The sequence below is a fragment of the Eucyclogobius newberryi genome, unplaced genomic scaffold, assembly GCF_026437365.1.
Source record: "Eucyclogobius newberryi isolate DKJ021-1_F unplaced genomic scaffold, fEucNew1.0.hap1 SCAF_18, whole genome shotgun sequence".
In the NCBI taxonomy this organism is placed as follows: Eukaryota; Metazoa; Chordata; class Actinopteri; order Gobiiformes; family Gobiidae; genus Eucyclogobius; species Eucyclogobius newberryi.
Genome location: NW_027315812.1, coordinates 20,389,550 through 20,408,046, shown reverse-complemented (window position 1 = coordinate 20,408,046; position 18,497 = coordinate 20,389,550). Strand labels below are relative to the sequence as shown.

Below are 18,497 nucleotides of genomic sequence, written 5' to 3'. Positions count from 1 at the left end.
TTGTTTCCATGGAAATGTTGGTCATAACTATTCCACAGTATGACATAAAACATATTTCTCTCCATGGAGCATGTTCAGAATTATGGATTTAACTTCTCTCCATGGAATCATACAGTGAATGTGCCTCCTCCAGAAAGTTTAAGTCATGGTGTCATTTCAAGATTATGTGGCGCTTCTCACAACTATCCTAATACTAAAATTGAACATCGTGACATCCCTAATAGTGTTTCAGACATTCTGCACGTTTTTAGATGGCAAAATTGCACTGAATGAAGAGCGCCTTGCCTCTCTGTCCCGGGGCTAAAATAGACGCAGCTCTGATCCCACCACAATTTTTTTCACAGTAAAGATTTCTCTCTCTGACATAATCGTTTTTTTGTTTTTTTGCTCCTCTAATTCCATCTTTGTCCAAAACATTAGATCCAGTTTGGACTGCTGTGCCCTCCTGCTGTTTGGAGAACCCAATAAACCATCACATCATCATCTTCCGTGCAGCGTTGAATAATGGCCTGTACAATGGCTGCGCGCGCTTCCACTGTGCACGTTATGGATAGAGCAGGCAGACAGACGGCCCACTGCTGCTGACTCAGAGCAAGCTCGGCTCCGCTCTGGAGGGGTTAATGTGGGGGGCCACTGGCTCATCCTCGGCCCATCCTCATCTGCCAAAACTTCAAAGCAGGCGCGGACAGGGTCTAAACGGCCATCTCCCATGTTCCCCTGCTTTGCACACGACAGCTCCTCCCTCCTGAGGTCGCACCAGCCTCCTTCTTTATCTACACTAGCCCTTCACTCATTGTGCCGTGGCAGGTTCAGGAAAGTGTAGGGACATTTCCCCCCGCTGTCACTCAAACGTATGGATTTTTCCCCCCTTGTGTGATAAATTTGTGCTCAGCTTTGTCACACATTTGAATTTAATTTCCTTCCTTTTACTGGTGTGGTTACAATGGAACATATGTGCCTAAAGAATGCATTCATATGTAAAGCTAAACTGGACTGCTTTCCTGGCACACCTCTCTCCATGCTGGGAAAATGAGGAACTAAAGAAAAATAGGCTAGTAATCCATTATTGCTTCTTTTATACCGCATGGTTATTGCACGATTCATCAGTTATGGAAGTGGGCGACATGGTGGTCCGCCGCTTCTACTAAAATTGACTGAATTGGTAATTCATTAAGGACCTTTTAGCTTGAATGCGGAATAGGTTGCGTTCACGTTCTAGATTTTTGTAATGTTATAATCTGGGCAAGGGCCTCTCGCAACTCTTTCTCCCTCTCCTTCTCTCTCTTTCTCTCTCTTTTGCCCTTTTCTTTCTTTCTTTTTTAAATGTGGTATAGCGTAAAACACATACTTTGAAGACCTACAACTAGAGTAGGTGGCAGTAAATGCACCTTTTCACTTGACCGCCATTAAAAGCAACACAACAACTCTCTCTGTGGGAAATGTTCTGTTTCTGAAAGACACATCAAAAATAGAACTCCACATAAATTGATCCCATTATTTGTTGGGATTGCGTGCCCAAACCTGCATTATTAATCTTTTACGGCCTTTTAAAGTCCTTCCAACCGACAACAATCATGTCTTTAGTTTTGAATAATGCCACATCTTTCTGAGGCTGAACATTGCTTTCACTTTTGTTCGTTTGTACTTACAAAGAGCTGACAAAGATGTCGGACCCAACTTATTCCTTGTGCATGTGCTCGTCGAGGAACCAATTATATATTTTAGAGAATGACTTCCCCTTACTCTTGTTGATGCAGAAACAAATCCCCTCTGATGCCGCTTGTATCTTCATCACAAATTTAACAGAATAATAATTTCTTTTCTCACCTGTGTATTATCTTGGCTTTCTCCTCACTCATTTTTATGCTGTGGTGCTGTTTCTCATCTAAGCCTTTTTGCATTGAACTCCACAGTCATTTTCTCTTTGTGACAGATCCCTTTATCTGTTCCCTTTTTTGGGCACGCTGAATTATTGACTTCAGTGAATATGGTTAATATAGCGGCTATTAGATACGACTTACTGTTTTTGCTTTGGTATGTCGTACATTTTGACAAAACAACATGCAAATTATAGCACGCTTGAAGGCAGCCATTTTGCGGCGATGAAAAAAAAAGCTGTAATAAAATAAACATGTTAATAATTCATGCAGCTTTTTCATTTTGACATACATTGTACACTTATCTCTTACATAGCTTTGTTTACTGTGCTCTATTTTGGCTTTTCAGAACAATTTAAGCCTTGACATCATCTGTATATCTTGAAATGGTGTTGGAAAAACCTCAAAGTCTTAATCGAATACAAGAAATGCATATAAACATCAAGAAAGGAGCATCATCTGGCTAATTGAGGCATTATTGAGTGTGTAAACCTTTTGGTGTTTTATTTTAAGTAATAATTAGCAGGTAAAACTGTCATCTGAGCTAAAGGCGAGCTGACTTGGACTGAACATTGTCTTTTACTAGTGAAGAGAGTGCACAAATATATATAAAATGTAGTAATTTTGTAATGGATTTTTTTTTTTTTTTTTTTTTTTTTTATTATTATTTTTTTTATTATTATTATTATTATTTTTTTTATTTATTTATTGTTCCTCTCCATTCCTTATTAGGAAATAACAGGTTTTGTCTATAGGAGTTTTTGTTTATAAGAGTTCTTCGATTGAGAGTGTTTTTTAAACTTCCTATAAGTTATCTGTCCTTTTCTTCTGTATCTACCTGCGTTGCAACAATGAAATTTCCCCATGTGTGGACAATAAAGGATTATCTTATCTTATCTTAAAATAAAAGTGTAGGACAATACAGGATTACTCAAACATGCATGTGTCAATCAAAATACAACTTTGAGGAGGGTCAAAATCTCATTCAATTAAATCCTACACAATATGTCCCCTTTAAGATGAAACATTATAACATAGTATAGCGCTAGAGTTATAAGTCATTCCAAAATGTATTAGCAGCTGGTGTTCATTGGCGCTTCTCCTTAGGTTGTTTATGAACACATATGTTGATCCATTTTGAGAAGGACGCATGTGTTTAAGTGTTGTGTGTTATGCACCTCAGCCAAGTGTGAAATTGAAATTGTCCCCTGCAGAGGTGGCATGATTGACGGAGAGGAAAGGACACAGCAGAGAGATGGGAAATCTCATCTGTTACTCAAGTTGTTTCCACTTTTCCCCCGTCGACTCCAAAGCAGTTTATTTCCAGACACTTTCATCTCCTGATAGTATTACATTATACTACACTTGTCAACATGTTTACACTGGAGAGCTCACCTTATATGACACTGAGATTAAAACACAGTGTCGGCATCATTACCTCTCACAGAAAATAAACACACAATGACAGTAGAACAGGTAAGCACGGAAAATATAGAGCAAGATAGAATCCATAAAGAAAAGTCAGCACCAAGTTCATTGCAAACAGTATGGACCTCTTCTCATAAGGGCTGTACTGTTCACCCTTGTGCATAACAACATAATAAAGACATAATATACCAAAGTGTAGCTCCAGCTGAATATAAAAACACACCAGAGACAATGCTTTCTCCTGGGTAAACACACATATACATTGTTTGCTGTCCTGTCATGTGAAAGTTCCCCCTGGAGGCTGGGTGCCCTCCCTCTGACTTGTTTTGTTTTGCGGGTGCCAGTCCCACGTCCCGCCCGGGGTGTTCTGGACAGACCACCATCTGCCCATGGGCCGCACGCTGCTCAACACACAGTATTTTGACAATGCTGTGTATATGTTGCATAAGCGGGTTAATATAAACTGAAATCCTTGATGAGGATGCTCTTGAGGGAAGCACTTCATCCGAGTGAGTCACTGCCCTGAGAAAGTCTGGCTTCACTCCACATGGAAACACCTCGAGGAATTAACGCACACATTTAAATAAATGCAAATAGGCTGAAAATGAATTTCCACCTTTTCTCTCTTCTGCCTTTTCCTGACAGCAAATCATTCTCCACACATTCTCCTTCTGCTTTTGTGCTATTTCTGAATCCAACATGCTGTTGTTTGAGTCACAATGACTAAGAATGCATGTAAGACTAGTAAGTCAAGATCAGTGAGATCAAGTGAGACTTGGAGACAACAATGTTGTTCTTTACTGCATCAGAAAGTACAAATACGTTTCACGAAGACAACAATTTAGTACTATTTTCATGATAATATTGTGCTTTATGGTGCTGTAACTAGTGTTGTAGTCAAGCCAGCCACCACCACAAAAGTCCCCTACTTAAGTTCAGTACTCTGGTAAAGTAAAAGTACTGCTGAAAATCATTGCTTTAAGTAAGGTACAAAAGTACACCAAGTATTTTTTCTACCGCTTGTTCCCTTTCGGGGTCGCGGGTGACTGGAGCTCAGTGACTTCGGGCCTTAGGCGGGGTACTGCCTGGACAGTGGCCAACTCGTCGCAGGGTCATCCCAGAGACATAGACATTACAGACTATTCTCTGAACGCTGCCACTCAGTTTAGCTTCAAGGGATCAGTAAAGTCTCAATGCTGAAGCGAGACACCTGCATCTGCACTAAGACTTCAATATTCTATGTCTAGTGTGTGTGTGTGTGTGTGTGTGTCTTTGTGTGTGTGTGTGTGTGTGTGTGTGTGAGTGTGTGTGTGTGTGTGTGAGTGTGTGTGAGAGTGTGTGTGTGTGTGTGTGAGTGTGTGTGTGTTTGTGTGTGTTTGTGTGTGTGTGAGTGTGTGTGTGCCACTTCTCTGCCTGTCACCAGTGATTGCACCTAAGGGAGCCAGCCTCACGGTGGGACCACATGGCTCTTGGACCAGTGATGGAGCTCTCCTAGAAAAGTTGTGAGGACTTATCAACCACAATCTCTCTTTTGATTTGTTTTTCAGGGGGAGAAATGTGCACGCATGACAGACCAGCTCTGTGGAATTAAGCCCAGGAGGAAAACTATGTCCAAGATGCGACAATAAGAAAGGTAAGAAAGTTTGTGGATTGTTGACGTTGACAAGACATAGAATTTTCAACTTTCAAAAACAGCTTTTACAAATTAACAAAGAGATTTTTTTTCACATTCATTTCTTAAGAGACGTCTACTCTTGTGTTCTCAACGTGCAAATTGCTGTTGATGGGACAGACATGATTGCTGTGCTGAACCCAGAAGGGAAAAGCAACAAAACAAAGACAAACGTTAACTCGTGGTGCATATCCTGTGTCAATAGCTGTAATAAAGGATTTTAATTTTCAAATCCCATCATGCCTTGGGATGCTTTTCTCTTGTAAAAAAACACTCCTTCATCCAATTGAGCTCATGTTTTTGATAATATTTTAAGATTTATATTTTAGACACCTCTCTTGTAGTTCATATTTTACAATTCTGTGAAGCTAATCTGAACTAATTACTCTTATAGTTAAAATGTTGTAGATCACATTATTTTAACTGTGGTAGTATTTCTTTTCAACAAAAAAACATGTATTTCTCCTCAGTTATCCCCAAATCCAGCTGTAACATTGACCCCAGTGTTTATTTTGACCTGGTAAATTACCTTTAATGGACTAAAATGTGTTTTGTCTCCACATAGTATAATGTAAATGTAGTAGTATATATTTGTGAGCTATGACCTATGTGTAAGTGCTTTTACATTGTAGGATCTTGTGCTGAGAGAAATTTCTGGAATAGAAACCTTTACTTTTTAAGCTAACAGCTAACAACTAATTTGTCTGGTGGGGGTCCGGCCCCAGACCCCGCATATGGCCCAGACAGTATAGGCAAATGTGAAGGGCCCACAATGAAAGGTTTTATAGTCTACATTTAATGCACATGAAGAATTGTCACCTTGGAAATGAATTTTGTTGGCAAACAGTTTAACTCTTTTTCTCTGGGTTAGAAAACAAGAGATCTCTAACATTCACAGTTCACCTTTGACCTTTTGATATTGGCCTCCTGTGTGTCAGTGACAACAATGTGTTGTACTTTTATTGCACATTTGTCAGCCGGGTGACAGGCGGGCAGCGACAGAGTGATGTCAAGCCAAGTTCCCAGAATTCTAGAGACAAAAGGGGCTGAGAAGGTGGACAGTTGAGAACATGACACAGAACGGGGATCACACTCCCCTGTGCGCCCGCTGTGATAAGTGCTGACGCAGGAGATGGAGCTGGAGGCAACAGGGTCAAAAGTCTGTGTAATATCAAGTGTGAATTTAACTATAGCTTTGTGACGTCTTTGAGTGCTTCTGTAATAGTAGAAAAAGTTTCAAAGGTAGTCATCCGGACACTTTTTTTAAATTGAGATGTTTCAACTGCCATCTGGATGTCATTTTCACTCTGAAGGTACTGCTTTGAGGAGCCAGAATTTATATTGTCCTGAGCTACATTAGTCATGCCCTAAAAATAAGTTATACCCTATAATTTCTCTGCAGTTGTTAATGGGCTTTTCTGTGCTCTATTGTTCTCTGTTGTTCTCTACCTCGCAGCTGTTTACATGCTAGACTCTTTTTGGTCGTTCTACCCTATTGTTCTCTGTTGTTCTCTTCTGCTGTTTACCTGTCAGCCTCATAATGGTTCGTTCTATGCTATTATAGTATATATATATTATAGTATAGTTCTAGTATATATTATATTATCCAATTGTTCTATCCCCGAATGTCAGAGAACAATAGGTTAGAACAAATCATATGAGGCTAACAGGTTAACAGCTGTAACGGAGAGGCCAACAGAGAACAATAAGATAGAACGATCCAGAACTTTGACAACCATCAGACCATTTATGTATTAACCCTTCGGGGTCCGGAGCTTTTTGGGCCGTTTTTGGGTACCTTCAATTTTGCCCTGATATACTACATTAAGAAATGGTTACCAGACCAATGTTGGGTATCTTTTTTTTCAGCACAACCTCACCTATATGATGAGTTAGTTAGTTTTTCACTTTGACATACTATTTCAACACACTGGACCTAAACACACACAGAAAACACAAAGTCCGTCTAGAAAAATTATGTTTTTTTCATTGTGAAACCCTCAAACATGCTCAACCAAGCGTTTAAAAAGGTTCAAACTGAACCACAAGGTGCGAATATGAACATATAAAAGTATTTTTGTGATATATACAAGCAATAAACCACTATTTACAATAAAAAGTAGGTAAATCCTCAGGCGTTTTTCTATTTGTGCAACTTCTCAAAACAGTTTCAGTCCAAAATGACACAGAGAGCCACATCACAGACCTTGTACTTCCATGTGAGTGATGTTCAGAAGGAACTCTAAACCAGGTCTAAACCAGGTCTAAACCAGGTCCAACCCAGGTCTAAACCAGGTCTAAATCAGGACTAAACCAGGTCTAACCCAGGACTAAACCAGGTCTAAACCAGGTCTAAACCAGGTCTAAACCAGGACTAAACCAGGACTAAACCAGGTCTAAACCAGGACTAAACCAGGACTAAACCAGGACCAAACCAGGTCTAAACCAGGACTAAACCAGGTCTAAACCAGGACTAAACCAGGACTAAACCAGGACTAAACCAGGACCAAACCAGGTCTAAACCAGGACTAAACCAGGTCTAAACCAGGTCTAAATCAGGACTAAACCAGGTCTAACCCAGGACTAAACCAGGTCTAAACCAGGTCTAAACCAGGTCTAAACCAGGACTAAACCAGGACTAAACCAGGTCTAAACCAGGACTAAACCAGGACTAAACCAGGACCAAACCAGGTCTAAACCAGGACTAAACCAGGTCTAAACCAGGACTAAACCAGGACTAAACCAGGACTAAACCAGGTCTAAACCAGGACTAAACCAGGACCAAAGCAGGTCTAAACCAGGTCTAAACTTGATCAACATGAAGTGTGCCCCTCATTTTGCTTCACAACTATATTACTGACAATGAAATACTAAAACTCTCCAAAACTACTCAAAAACAGTATAATTCCTCTCGTTCGTTCTTCCTCTTTGACTAATTGTCATGTGACTAATGTTTACGTTCCTCGTGTGCGTCCTGAACATCCGGGTTAGCACAAGGCTAACGTTTTTTTCCGTTTCGTTGTATCACAAAAGACGACAAAGTTATTATAAGAAATGTAACGCGCGCAGAAAAGAGCGCATATTTTTCCGCAAATTTTTAATGGAATTGAAACGTTCATAACTTTGGTTTTATCTGGTGGATTCGAAAAAAACAAAAACTCAGATGTTGCTACGGGTCCCCACTTCCGTATGACGTCAACGGCAGCCGCCTACGTTGTTTGGTTTTCATGCTACAGGGTCCTAAACCCGACCATGTTTTCACACGCGCCGGCGCGGGCGTCGACCCCGAAGGGTTAATATTTAGTTACTGCTCACGTTTTAATAATAATCCGCTTGGAGGCACTGATTGCCCCCCACACTTCCATCAGTGTACCCCAGGGCAGCTATGGCTACAGACTTAATTTAAAGCAGAATTAAGTAACTTAAGCGATAAGAACTCACCTTGGAGCTCCATTGTCACTGTCAGAGAACAGATTCAAAATGTTTTTATTTCTTTTTTTATTGAACTTAGGAATACAAAAACATAACGTTGCCGGTCATGTCGCACGGGTGATTTTCTGCCCAAGGACAGCAGGGGGAGACGGCGGACGCTTTAAACACCCTGTAAATACATATTTAACCAGCACAGAGACTTATAAAGACGTTTAATAAGGAAAAAAAAAACACTTTGTTCTTTTTTAACACCGCTGAGTGTGCGACGTGAATAGTGCATGAAGCGTTTTCTTTTTTAAAGATTTTGTCGCCCGTAGGCTTTATTCGACAGGAGAGAACAGGGTGAAAAGGGGAAAGAGAGAGAAGGGAGGACATGCAGTAAACCGGGTCGGGATTCAAACTCACGACTGCACTTGGAGCCTGGCATATGTGCTGTGACCCAACCACTCGACCACTGGGCAGCACTGCATGAAACTTAGAGCATCTTGAAAAGCGATATATAAGATACACATGATTAAATTTGCTTAAAAAGTAATTCCTTGGCATGTTTAATATGTGTTTCTTTACCCAATTCACAGAAAATCCTCCTAAAGGGGCTGGTTTAAACTGAGCGGTGTAAGATCTCCAATTTCATATGCATTATTCTGTATTACTAACCCCAAAGTAGTGTTCTTCAATCTTGCCAGACAGTTTAGTGCTGGGTCATTACCACATGCGGTTAATGTATAATCAGGCCTGGGATCCCTTTTGTGGCTCCGTGCTCGTATACAGGCCAACTCTAAACCCTGACTTCCTGACTTGTGCCAAGAATCCGGATTTATGGCGACCAAAGTCGAGCTCCTAAAACACATCATTGCACTTGCTTGGGTCATCCACTTCAAAGACTGTTTTGAAAAACGCACTGTGGTTTACCGACTCACCGTGTGCAAGTGTGCGGTGTAAAGCAAGGATTTAGCACGGAGCAAGATAAACGGATAGCACAGAGCTCCCGCTGCAGAACTGAACATTTTCAATTCATGAAAATAGATGTTATCCAGTGAAAACAACATTTGGGGCGCTCTGACATAAATGATTGTGTGAAGTGTTTTTTGTAGAGATTTGGTGGGGAACATGAGTCTAATTAAAGACAATCAGATGAAGGAAGTCTTGGCCAGCGGGAACGGAGCCACGGCTGAAACTGGCAGTGCTGATGACAACATGGATACAAACAAAAAGGGACAAATATTTGAAAATATACTTCTGGTTTGCCTTTTTCTGTTGTTGTACTCTTGACTAAGAATGAAGATCCAATTTTAGTCATAGTATTTTACGTGGGTTCAGTAGATCTAATGGGGCAGTGGTTCAATGGCAAGAGCTTTTATCTAAAGTAGTCTAAATCAGGTACAATTCCAGCTCCAGCCGTTGCCTTTTCCAATTTTGTTCAATCATGGCCAAGATACGTCACCCGCCTTGTGATCAGTGTCTATGCACCCTGTTTTATGAATGTGTGAACGCAACAACTTAGTCTGCCACGTTTAAATGTACGTATTTCATGTGCTATTGACCCTTCCAGGAACAGCTGCATTCAGAGCATGGTACTTATGTAAACACTCCTCACCATTCATTTAAATATGAGAGCAAAATATGTAATTTTGTCATTTATAGACAACGCAGACTTATTGTTGTTGTTTATGTTCATTACATTAGTATAACATATTTGCACATCATTCATCACAAGAAATAATTATCAATATCTAATCTTTTCTTATCAAACTGTTGTGGCTCGCTATGTTTTTAGCGCACTATTGTCCAGAATGACGTTAGATTTAAGAAATGTTTATTATAAGGTTGTTAGCTTGTATGCTAATTTTGGCGCTAACAGTAATAATCCGTACAAAAAGCATTTCGTACTGTACTGGTAAATAAGTTAGAGACCAGTGCATTGGCAACTGATTTAGCAAAAAGGTAAACTGTGAAGCCTGTTTACACATTTTGCTCTGGAGATAATGAGACACTTTAATCACAGCCGGTCATTAATGCCCCAATGATGAATGCACAAATGACTCAAAATATTAAAGTACTTTTATCATCTCTATGCTAATGAGCTATTATTGGTGCACGCTGAGAACACGACTTATGCGAGATTATTTCACATGTTTTAGCTCATCTTTTTGGAGGAGTTAGATTGTGTCTCCTTGACCCACATCTTAAATAATACAAGCCTATCGCTCAAACTGAAATAAATGATGGTTGTTTTGGAGCAATGCAAAATTTGAATTATTCATATTCAGATGTTGCATATTCATAATAAAACTAAACTTGAATCCATTATAAAAACTAACCAAAAGGACTTTGAAGTAGTTGATTAAAAATAAAACAGACCAGTATAGTCAATTAAATAAGCACAGGGAGAGACACATTTCCTATAAAACAAGATGAGACATGAGATTTTTTACACAAAATAATGAATATAATCTGTGGATCCGTTTACAATTCAGGCTAACAATTTTTGATTTATTTTATGGAATATTTGAGCTGTTATTGTAAAACAGCTTTTTAAAATTACAGATCTCAAAAAGGTAACTCAGCGCTTAACCTCCTTTTTGTCCAAGCCAAATGTACACGCATGGGGGGGAAAACTTCCACGTTCATGTTTTGTGTGCATGATATTTCTGCAATTTCATCTTGTGAGATAAGAAACTATTGTATCTGTTAAGTCATATTTCTGCACTGTTGTGGTTCATTTTGCAGTTCAGTCACATTTGCGCGATATACAAACAATTACTCACATGTTTTAGCACAATTCTGATGGATTTCCACAATATGGTCTGAAGATCATCACAAGCATTGTGTAAACTGTACATCAGGATCAATATGGCCCACTTCTAATCCAGAATAGTCTTGTGCCAGGCCATCCTCCAAGCTTGGATAAATAGTAACATCATAACATAAAAATACATCACACACTAAAAGCACTAAAAATAACTGCACTTGAAGAAAAACATATTTGTAACTGGTTGTATTATAACAACAGCAGAGGACACGGTGCTCTCTGTACCTGGAGCTTGATATAGTTGTAGCTAATTTAAGTTTTTCAGTGAGGAGCACATTTCATGCTTCATTTGGTTGTTTATTAAGACACTGAACAGCACATCACCTCACACTGCTAAACCGTGTCTCTGATTCCAACGCTTGACTGTGCATACATATACATACTGTATTTAACACTACATCAGCCATCATGAAAAGGTGTTCATGTCCCTGAAATTACATCCAAAATTCAGATGAGGAGACAAAGTTGAGGTTTGCTCACTTTCCAGAAAGTAAAGTCCAGCTTTGGCCTACCACCCAAGGACCCAAGGATAGGCCAGTAGGGTTGACAACTCTCTGCGTCTCCTAAAATTATACTTTTGTCAATATGAAATAAATGTAAATACATTCAATACTCTCGCGTCCGCCTGTCCGTCTGAGGGAGTCGGATCGCTCCATCACTGTGGAACTCCTCCAGATTTCTACTTTTTTCCAAGGAGGTTTTGTAGTTTTTCCTGGCCGAGAAGGAGGGTCTAAGGACAGGGGACCCTGGGACATTTCCAAGTCCCTATGAACATTGTTTAATCCGTTTTTCTCTGTCGTTCTCTGAGACAACCACTGTTGTGTTTTTGGGCATTACAATATAAATTTAATTGAATTGAATTTGATATATTCAGTGTTGAGACTTGTGCAACAGTGTCCTCCTCTTGAGTCATTGATAGACAGTGGCTAAGCCTTGGTTGACAGGAGACATAATTGAGTCCATTCTGGTGACATAAGCTTTGCTGATTCCATTTCCTTGGGACAGTGGAAGCGCAGTCCTTCTCTGTCGCCTGCCTGTGATTTGGCGGTAGCTGGGAGCTAGCGCGTAGCTCTTACCTGATGTGACACCTGCTCTGTGCGCTACAGCATATTCTCCTGAGCTGGACTAGTGCCTGTAACCAGTGTGTGTGTGTGTGTGTGTGTGTGTGTGTGTGTGTGTGTGCGTGTGTGTGGCGTTATCGCTTTGTGGGGACTAGAATCTGCACTCATACTTCATGGGGACCTCTCTTATGTCTGGCTCACACATCCAGCGGTGCAACCATCCCATAGCATCCGAGAGGACCTCAGTTAGGTTGTGCTGGCAAAGGTGCCGTGGTGCTGTGGTTTCTTTCCGTTGGTATCAATTTTCACTGGCGGCTGAAGCCCACCGCAATCCATTTCCCCATGTTATTATTACCACGTGGTCTTGTGAGTGTGCGATCAAAGCCTGTGACCGCAACAGCACCACAGAGCTGTGGGCTTCAAGTGAGCTATACACCGCTCCAACACCGCTCCAATACCACACCGCTCCAAACCCGCTCCAACACCGCTCCCACACCGCGGCGACACCGCTCCAACACCGCTCCAACACTGCTCCGACACCGCTCCGACACCGCTCCAACACCCCTCCAATACCGCTCCAACACCGCTCCAACACTGCTCCGACACCGCTCCGACACCGCTCCAACACCCCTCCAACACCTCTCCAACACCGCTCCAACACTGCTCCGACACCGCTCCAACACCGCTCCAACACTGCTCCGACACCGCTCCGACACCGCTCCAACACCCCTCCAATACCGCTCCAACACCGCTCCAACACTGCTCCGACACCGCTCCGACACCGCTCCAACACCCCTCCAATACCGCTCCAACACCGCTCCAACACTGCTCCGACACCGCTCCGACACCGCTCCAATACCCCTCCAATACCGCTCCAACACCGCTCCAACACTGCTCCAACACCGCTCCGACACCGCTCCAACACCCCTCCAATACCGCTCCAACACCGCTCCAACACTGCTCCGACACCACTCCGACACCGCTCCAACACCCCTCCAATACCGCTCCAACACCGCTCCAACACCCCTCCAATACCGCTCCAACACCGCTCCAATACCACTCCAACACCGCTCCAACACCGCTCCAACACCAAACTGCTCCAATACCGCTCCAACACTGCTCCAACACCACACTGCTCCGACACCGCTCCAACACCGCTCCAACACCGCTCCAACACCGCTCCAACACCGCTCCAACACCGGTCCAACACTGCTCCAACACTGCTCCAACACCGCTCCAACACTGCTCCAACACCACACCGCTCCAAACCCGCTCCAACACTGCTCCAACACTGCTCTAACACGCTCCAAAACCACTCCAACACTGCTCCAACACCACACCGCTCCAAACCCGCTCCAACACCACTCCCACGCCGCAGCGACCCAGCGGCGACACCGCGGCGACACCGCTCCAACACCGCTCCAATACCGCTCCAACACTGCTCCAACACCGCTCCCACACCGCGGCGACACCGCTCCGACACCGCTCCAACACCGCTCCAATACCGCTCCAACACTGCTCCAACACCGCTCCCACACCGCGGCGACACCGCTCCGACACCGCTCCAACACCGCTCCAATACCGCTCCAACACTGCTCCCACACCGCGGCGACACCGCTCCGACACCGCTCCAACACCGCTCCAATACCGCTCCAACACTGCTCCAACACCGCTCCCACACCGCGGCGACACCGCTCCGACACCGCTCCAACACCGCTCCAATACCGCTCCAACACTGCTCCCACACCGCGGCGACACCGCTCCGACACCGCTCCAACACCGCTCCAATACCGCTCCAACACTGCTCCAACACCACACCGCTCCAAACCCGCTCCAACACCGCTCCCACACCGCGGCGACACCGCTCCGACACCGCTCCAACACCGCTCCAATACCGCTCCAACACTGCTCCAACACTGCTCCGACACCGCTCCGACACCGCTCCAACACCCCTCCAATACCGCTCCAACACCGCTCCAACACTGCTCCGACACCGCTCCGACACCGCTCCAATACCCCTCCAATACCGCTCCAACACCGCTCCAACACTGCTCCAACACCGCTCCGACACCGCTCCAACACCCCTCCAATACCGCTCCAACACCGCTCCAACACTGCTCCGACACCACTCCGACACCGCTCCAACACCCCTCCAATACCGCTCCAACACCGCTCCAACACCCCTCCAATACCGCTCCAACACCGCTCCAATACCACTCCAACACCGCTCCAACACCGCTCCAACACCAAACTGCTCCAATACCGCTCCAACACTGCTCCAACACCACACTGCTCCGACACCGCTCCAACACCGCTCCAACACCGCTCCAACACCGCTCCAACAGCGCTCCAACACCGGTCCAACACTGCTCCAACACTGCTCCAACACCGCTCCAACACTGCTCCAACACCACACCGCTCCAAACCCGCTCCAACACTGCTCCAACACTGCTCTAACACGCTCCAAAACCACTCCAACACTGCTCCAACACCACACCGCTCCAAACCCGCTCCAACACCACTCCCACGCCGCAGCGACCCAGCGGCGACACCGCGGCGACACCACTCCAACACCGCTCCAATACCGCTCCAACACTGCTCCAACACCGTTCCCACACCGCGGCGACACCGCTCCGACACCGCTCCAACACCGCTCCAATACCGCTCCAACACTGCTCCAACACCGCTCCCACACCGCGGCGACACCGCTCCGACACCGCTCCAACACCGCTCCAATACCGCTCCAACACTGCTCCCACACCGCGGCGACACCGCTCCGACACCGCTCCAACACCGCTCCAATACCGCTCCAACACTGCTCCAACACCACACCGCTCCAAACCCGCTCCAACACCGCTCCCACACCGCGGCGACACCGCTCCGACACCGCTCCAACACCGCTCCAATACCGCTCCAACACTGCTCCAACACCACACCGCTCCAAACCCGCTCCAACACCGCTCCCACACCACGGCGACACCGCTCCGACACCGCTCCAATACCGCTCCAACACTGCTCCAACACCACACCGCTCCAAACCCGCTCCAACACCGCTCCCACACCGCTGCGACACCGCTCCGACACCGCTCCAACACCGCTCCAACACCACTCCATCTCCACCCAACACCGCTCCGACACCGCTCCAACACCGCTCCAATACCGCTCCAACACCGCTCCAATACCGCTCCAACACCGCTCCAACACCGCTCCAACACCCCTCCAATACCGCTCCAACACCGCTCCAACACTGCTCCGACACCACTCCGACACCGCTCCAACACCCCTCCAATACCGCTCCAACACCGCTCCAATACCACTCCAACACCGCTCCAACACCGCTCCAACACCAAACTGCTCCAATACCGCTCCAACACTGCTCCAACACCACACTGCTCCGACACCGCTCCAACACCGCTCCAACACCGCTCCAACACCGCTCCAACACCGCTCCAACACCGGTCCAACACTGCTCCAACACTGCTCCAACACCGCTCCAACACTGCTCCAACACCACACCGCTCCAAACCCGCTCCAACACTGCTCCAACACTGCTCTAACACGCTCCAAAACCACTCCAACACTGCTCCAACACCACACCGCTCCAAACCCGCTCCAACACCACTCCCACGCCGCAGCGACCCAGCGGCGACACCGCGGCGACACCGCTCCAACACCGCTCCAATACCGCTCCAACACTGCTCCAACACCGCTCCCACACCGCGGCGACACCGCTCCGACACCGCTCCAACACCGCTCCAATACCGCTCCAACACTGCTCCAACACCGCTCCCACACCGCGGCGACACCGCTCCGACACCGCTCCAACACCGCTCCAATACCGCTCCAACACTGCTCCCACACCGCGGCGACACCGCTCCGACACCGCTCCAACACCGCTCCAACACCGCTCCAACACTGCTCCAACACCACACCGCTCCAAACCCGCTCCCACACCGCGGCGACACCGCTCCGACACCGCTCCAACACCGCTCCAATACCTCTCCAACACTGCTCCAACACCACACCGCTCCAAACCCGCTCCAACACCGCTCCCACACCACGGCGACACCGCTCCGACACGCTCCAATACCGCTCCAACACTGCTCCAACACCACACCGCTCCAAACCCGCTCCAACACCGCTCCCACACCGCGGCGACACCGCTCCGACACGCTCCAACACCGCTCCAACACCACTCCATCTCCACCCAACACCGCTCCGACACCGCTCCAACACCGCTCCAATACCGCTCCAACACCGCTCCAACACCGCTCCAACACCGCTCCAACACCGCTCCAACACCGCTCCAATACCACTCCAACACCGCTCCAACACCACTCCATCTCCACCCAACACCGCTCCAACACCACTCCATCTCCACACAACACCGCTCCAACACCGCTCCAACACCGCTCCAACACCACTCCATCTCCACCCAACACCGCTCCAACACCGCTCCAACACCGCTCCAACACCGCTCCAACACCGCTCCAACACCACTCCATCTCCACCCAACACTGCTCCAACACCGCTCCAACACCGCTCCAACACCGCTCCAACACCACTCCATCTCCACCCAACACCGCTCCAACACCGCTCCAACACCGCTCCAACACCGCTCCAACACCACTCCATCTCCACCCAACACCGCTCCAACACCGCTCCAACACCGCTCCAACACCGCTCCAACACCACTCCATCTCCACCCAACACTGCTCCAACACCGCTCCAACACCGCTCCAACACCGCTCCAACACCACTCCATCTCCACCCAACACTGCTCCAACACCGCTCCAACACCGCTCCAACACCGCTCCAACACCGCTCCAACACCGCTACAATACCGCTCCAACACCGCTACAACACCGCTACAACACCGCTACAACACCCGGACTGCACCCGGAAATGCTCCGTGAGGCACAAAAATCATCTCCCCATGACATAAATCAATCATCAATCGAGTAATACATCAGCAACTTAAGCAATTTAATGTTATGGGTTAAAGTTTAAAGGAATCAGGTTATAGTTAAATATAAATTAATTGTACACCACAATATTGATCTAAAACAGCTTAGTAACAGAAAAAGGTCAATTGACTTCCTGTTCAAAGCAGCAGAACTGTAAAAAGCAGATGACTTAAAAAATAATAAAATAATTAAAGTAGCTATGTGACATGTTTTAATCCAACATGTGTGACTCAGAGTATTAATCTTTCAATGTGGGCGGGAGTAGGGGGTAGATAAAAACAGGAATTTTCTGAGCGCTCAAGCCTCCGTTTCAGGAAAGTGCAGGATTAACTGCTTGAATCAACCAAATAAACCTTGTTAGAGTAAGATGAGGAAACACCATTGTCACAAGGTTACAAGCTCATTAAATGGGATTTAGCATTATATTTCCCCCTTAAATTAAACTTAACCAAGTAATTATGGTTAAGGTTAGGGTGAGTCTACAAGAAAGGAATGTAATCTACCCAAACAACATGAAACTTATGTATTTTTGTACATGCAGACAATGTTCACAGAGGATTATAAGTACATTTTGCATAATGCTTTAAGGGTTACGTTGTAAGATCCCCGCAACACACATGAGCCCAGCGTGTGTGTGTGTGTGTGTGTGTGTATGTGTGTGTATGTGTGTGTGTGTGTGTGTGTGTGTGTGTTCGTGTGTGTGTTGTGGCAGATATGAAGTAGGCCTAAATGCAGCAGCACTTATGTGAAGAGACAGTGGGTCAGACCCCCCTCTCGTCCTGCGCAGTCGGTTCCAACTCGTAGATTTGTCAACCATCTGCTGATGTGTCCGCAATGTGACAGGCCTCCCACAGCGAAGGAGGGGAACAAATCTGCCGCTGTTTTTTCAACCAAAATTCCTCCTCCTGCATGCACGCGTACGACCCTTGACCCAGGAAGTTAAGCAGATAGGCTGGTATTAGAGATTGAGTCTATTTAATCCCATCAAAAGGCTTCAGTTGGTCATCCACCATTTATGGGTCCACCAAAAATGCACTCGTTTTGCCAGAATCAAAAACATGAAATCAGTCATAACCAAATTGAATATTTAAAGGTGCACTATGTAGTAACAACAACAACAACAACAACAACAACAACAACAACAACAACAACAACAACAACAAAATACCTTGAAACACATGCATTCTTACACAGATCTGACCTGTGATTTACCCTGGTGTCTTCATGGAGATAGATAAGTTTAATGCC

The 18,497-nt window shown here is 45.7% G+C and overlaps 1 protein-coding gene across 6 annotated transcripts in view; it reads left to right on the top strand.

Annotated features, from left to right (window-relative positions):
• Positions 1-4,706: 4,706 nt before the first annotated feature.
• The window catches only part of LOC140364667 (disks large-associated protein 1-like), a 74,404-nt gene continuing 60,613 nt past the window's right edge, over positions 4,707-18,497 (top strand). For 4 of the 6 annotated variants that reach the window (XM_072450936.1, XM_072450937.1, XM_072450938.1 and 1 more), the window contains exon 1: positions 4,732-4,938. The gene's annotated coding sequence lies outside the window, so the exon portion shown is untranslated. Of the gene's footprint in view, positions 4,939-18,497 lie in introns of all 6 variants that reach the window. The other 2 variants (XM_072450939.1, XM_072450940.1) reach the window with 2 other exon arrangements.